Here is a 5,234-nt window from a genome sequence, read left to right as displayed (position 1 = left end):
CACTGTGTAACAAAATATCACTGGACTATGTAGAAAGCTAAGCGCCTAAGAATTGATGCTTTTGAACTGTGGTTTTGGAGAAGACTCTCCTTGGACTGCAACCAGTCTATCCTAAAGGAAACAGTCCTGAATATTCATTGGAAGGACTGATGCTGAAGCTGACACTCCAATAGTTTGGCCAGGTGATGTGAAGAACTGACTCACTTGAAAAGACCCTGATCTTGGGAAAGATTGAAGGCGGTAGGAGAAGCAGATGACAGAGGATGAAATTGATGGCATCACTGACTCAATGGACATGAGTTTGAGTAAATTCCCGTAGTTGGTAATTGACAGGGAGGCCTGGCAGGCTGAAGTCCATGGGGTTGCAAAGAGTCAGACACATCTGAGCTACTGAACTGAACAAAATGCCACAAATCGGGTGGCTTATAAACAAGAAATTCTATTTCTTACCATTCTGGATGCTGAAGTCCAAAACTGGAGTGCCAGCATGATTATGTGAGTGTCTTTTCCAGATCACAGACTTCTTGTATCCTCACATGATGGAAGGGAATGAGTCTCCCTGGGGTCTGTTCTTATAAGGGTACTGATGCCATTCATGAGAACGCCACCCTCAGGACCTAATCATCTCCTAAAGATCCCACTTCCTAATACCATCATATTGGACATTTGGATTTCAACATATGGATTTTGAGAGGATGCAAACATTCAGATCATAGCAGAAAGAGTTATGAGTCAGGTCAGAATTTAGTACACTTAAAGAAGAGAAAAAAGTCACCACAGGTGGAACTGAGTTCACTGCTGCTCAGTTAGCTAACCTCTCAGTACGTCATGTCTTACCTGACTTGACTTGTGAAATTTGCCAGAGTCCACCTGCCAGTCCTTATCTCTTCTGACCAACTCTCAATGATTGCATCATATAATATGGTGAAATTGTGTTTTAAGTTTAACCAAGCTGATACATACTGGGTCTTATGTTTCTAATCTTTTATCAGATAGGTTTAACATTTGGATGAACTTTCAGAAGATTATTTCAAAATATCTTTCTTATCATCCCATCACTGGTTCCTTGTCAATTCCTCTTTGATTATGAAACAACTTTAAAATTGATTTTTGAAGCACATGTGGACTCTCATATGGAGTCCTGAAAGATGGGTGAGAATGAGTTTTCAGGACTTTATTTTAGAGATTTCTTTGGCCAAGAAAGTGTATAGACCGTGCCAACTCAGTAGCTTTAAATTATAGGTATGTTTATTCTTCAGAAAATATAACTGCTGGTTGACTGAGTGTGATTCTACATGAGATTTTGCCCCTCCTTACTATCTTGTTGGGGATTCTCCTTCACCCTTGGACGTGGGGTATCATTTTTTGGTGGGACCCAAAATTCTCCTGTCGATGGTTGTTCAGCAGTGAGTTTAAATTTTGGAGTTCTCGCAGGAGAAGTTTAGCGCATGTCATTCTACTCAGCCATCTTATTCTCCTTTCCATAGTTCTTCTGTGTATTTTGCCACCTCTTCTTAATATCTCCTGCTTCTGTTAGGTCCATACCATTTCTGTCCTTCCTTGTGCCCATCTGTGCATGAAATGTTCTATTGGTATCTCTAATTTTCTTGAAGAGATTTCCGGTGTTTCCCATTCTATTGTTTTCCTCTATTTCTTTGCATTGATCACTTAGGAAGGCTATCTTATCGCTCCTTGCTAGTCTTTGGAACTCTGCACTCAGATGGATATATCTTTCCGTTACTCCTTTGCCTTTCTGATTCTGATGATGGCCCTCAATGAACCACACCAACTGGTATTTGTGCCCTTGTACAGTTCCTGCCACATGAGCTTCTGGCTGGCACCTACCAGTAGAATGCTATGAAAGAGATACTGTGCCAGTTCCAGACCCAGTCTTTCTTTTTTTTTTTATTCAGCCCTTATTTTTTCCCAACTTTATTGCTATGTTATTGACATATAACACTTTGTAAGTTTAAGGTATACAGTGTGATGATTTAATATATGCATATATTGTGAAATGATTACCATGAAATAAGGCTAGTTAACACAGCCATCACCTCACATAGCTACCTTTTTTGTGTGTGGAGTGAGGTCTTTTCAGATTTAATCGTTTAATAAGTTTCATGTATTCTATGTAGTATTGTTAACTATAGTCATCATGCTACATATTAGATAGGCAAGAAATCGTTCATCTTATAACTGGAAGTTTGTCCCCTTTGACCACCTTTACTCATTTCTTCCTCCTGGCCTCTCCAAAAACCACCAATCTACCCTCTGTTTCTCCCCCCCCCCCCCATTTATTTTTATTAGTTGGAGGCTAATTACTTTACAATATTGTAGTATATTCATTTTCACAATATTGATTCTTCTATTCCATGAAAACGGTATATTTCTCCATCTGTTTGTGTCCTCTTTGATTTCTTTCATCAGTGTTTTATAGTTTTCTATGTATAGGTCTTTTGTTTCTTTAGGTAGATATACTCCTAAGTATTTTATTCTTTTTGTTGCAATGGCGAATGGTATTGTTTCCTTAATTTCTCTTTCTGTTTTCTCATTGTTAGTGTATAGGAATACAAGGGATTTCTGTGTATTAATTTTATATCCTGCAACTTTACTGTATTCATTGATCAGCCCTAGTAATTTTCTGGTAGAGTTTTTAGGGTTTTCTATGTAGAAGATCATGTCATCTGCAAACAGTGAGAGTTTCACTTCTTCTTTTCCTATCTGGATTCCTTTTATTACCCTCTGTTTCTATGAATTTGAGTTTTTCTTTTTTTTCAGATTCCATATATAAATGAGATCATAGAATATCTGTCTTTCTCTGTGTGAGTTCATTAAGCATAATGTCCTCCAAGTTCATTCATATTATCACAAGTGGCAGGATATCCTTCTTTTCATTGTTTAATAATATTCCACTTTGTGTGTATATGCACACATGCGTACACACACACACTACATTCATTTTTTTACCATTCATCTGTCAATGGACACTTAAATTGTTTCCATGTCTTGGCTATTGTGAATATTGTTGCAGTGAATATGGAGGTACAGCCATCTCTTTAAGAGAGTAATTTCATTTTGTTCAGATATATACACAGAAATGGGATGGCTGGATTATATGGTTGTTCTAGTGTTATTTTTTGAGAAGCCTCCACCCTGTTTTCCAAAGGGGTTGTACTAATTTACATTTCTATCAGCAGTGTACAAAGATTCCCTTTTCTCCACATCTTTGCCAGCATTTGTTATGGCTTTTTATAATAGACTTTCTAACAGATTTGAGATGATATCTTATTGTGGTTTTGACTTGCATTTCCCTGATGATTAGTGATGTTGAGCACATTTTCATGTATTCGTTGGCCATTTGTATATATTCTTTGGAGAAATGTCTATTCAGATTCTTTTCCCATTTAAAAATCTTATTATTTGTTTTATTGCTGTTAAGTTTGATCAGTTTTTTATATATTTTGGGTATTAACCCCTTATCAGATAGATGGTTTGCAAATATTTTTTCCCATTCTGTAGGTTGTCTTTTCATTTTGTTGATTATTTCCTTTGCTGGACAGTAGCTTTTATTTTGATGTAGTCCTGCACAGTGAGTTTTGCTTTTGTTGAAAGCAAAAAGTGAAATAGCATAGTAGAAACTATTCATGAAGGCTGAAGGAAACATTCATTTTGGAGATTGTTTAATCATGATATAAGAAGTCTAATGAGGGGGTGTCCAAGATGCCAGAGTAGGAAGAACCTTAGCTCACGTCCTTCCATGAAATTTATACTACTACAGAGCTTACATTGAAAAGAAAGACCTGCAGAAGGCAGAAAATTTCTACAATGAAATTTACAAAGAAGGAACCACAAAGAGTTGGGTAGGAGGGCCAGATATATGGTATAGTTAAGACCAGTAACTCCCTGGGCAGGAAACGCACAAAGGGGAGAATAATTACAACTGCAGAGGTTCTCCCAAAGGAGGAAGGTGTCCAAGCTTTACAACAGACTCCCCAGCCTGGGGGTTCTGTGGCAGGAAGACAAGCCTATAGAACATTTGGCTTTGAAGACCAGAGGGCTTAAATTCAGGAGAGCCAGAGGCCTGGAGAAAACAGAGACTCCTCCCTTAAAGGATGCACACAAAAGCTCACATTTTTCAGGACCCAAGGAAGAAGCAATAATTTGGGATGAACCTGGGTCAGACCTACCTGTTGACCTTGGGAAAGCCTCCTAGGGAGGCAGGAGGCAACTGGAGCTCACCTAGGGGACACAGACACTGGCAGCAGCCATTTTTGGGGGCTTGTTCTACCGCAAAGACACTGATGCTGGCAAATATCATTTTGGAATCCGTCTAGCTTATTCACACTGGGACCTACCAGCCTGTTGGCACCAGTACTCAGACAACTCAGGACAAGCAGCTGGCCAGGTGGTGACACAACCTTACCCACCAACAGGCGGGCTGCCTTAAGACCCTTGAACCTCCAGCCATCCCAGGACTAGGTCCCCTACACCAGGCAGCCTTGGAACCTCCCCCACACCTTCAGGGCCCTGCAGCCAGCCTTTGATACCCTGCCCTGCCTAGCAGTACTTTTGACAGTATTGACTCTTCCAATCCATGAACTTTTGCCTAGAGCATTCCATGGAGGGAAGAGCCTTGCAGGCTATAGTCCATGGGGTGGCAACAAGATGACTGAGAACACACACACACCTGTATACCAGCAGGCCAGCACCAACCCCTCAAAAGCCACAGTTCTTGAACCAGAGACCACAGCATTCTATACATCGAAAATCCTAAAGACACCACCCTAAAAACTACCTGACATCATTAACAAATTAGGATTCAAAATTAGTAGGTAGCAATTTGTTGTGTTTTTATATACTAACAATGAACTGTGAGAAAGAGAAGTTTACCAGTGCAGGAAAATGAGTAAAATATCTAAGAGTAAATGTAACCAGGGGGTAAAATACTTGTATTTGGAAAACTGGAGTAACAGGCAAGTTTGGCCCTGGAGTACAAAAGGAAGCAAGGCAAAGGCTAACAAAGTTTTGCCAAGAAAATGCACTGGTCAAAGCAAACACCCTCTTCCAACAATGCAAGAGACGACTCTACACGTGGACATTGCCAGATGGTCAATACTGCAATCAGATTAATTATATTCTTTGCAGCCGAATATAGAGAAGCTCTATACAGTGAGCAGAACCAAGACCAGGAGCTGACTCTGTCTCAGATCATGAAGTCCTTATTGCAATATTCA

This window comes from Muntiacus reevesi, chromosome X (assembly GCF_963930625.1).
Source record: "Muntiacus reevesi chromosome X, mMunRee1.1, whole genome shotgun sequence".
NCBI classification, from domain to species: Eukaryota; Metazoa; Chordata; class Mammalia; order Artiodactyla; family Cervidae; genus Muntiacus; species Muntiacus reevesi.
The sequence above is the reverse complement of the archived record's forward strand: the minus strand, read 5'-3'. Positions refer to the sequence as shown.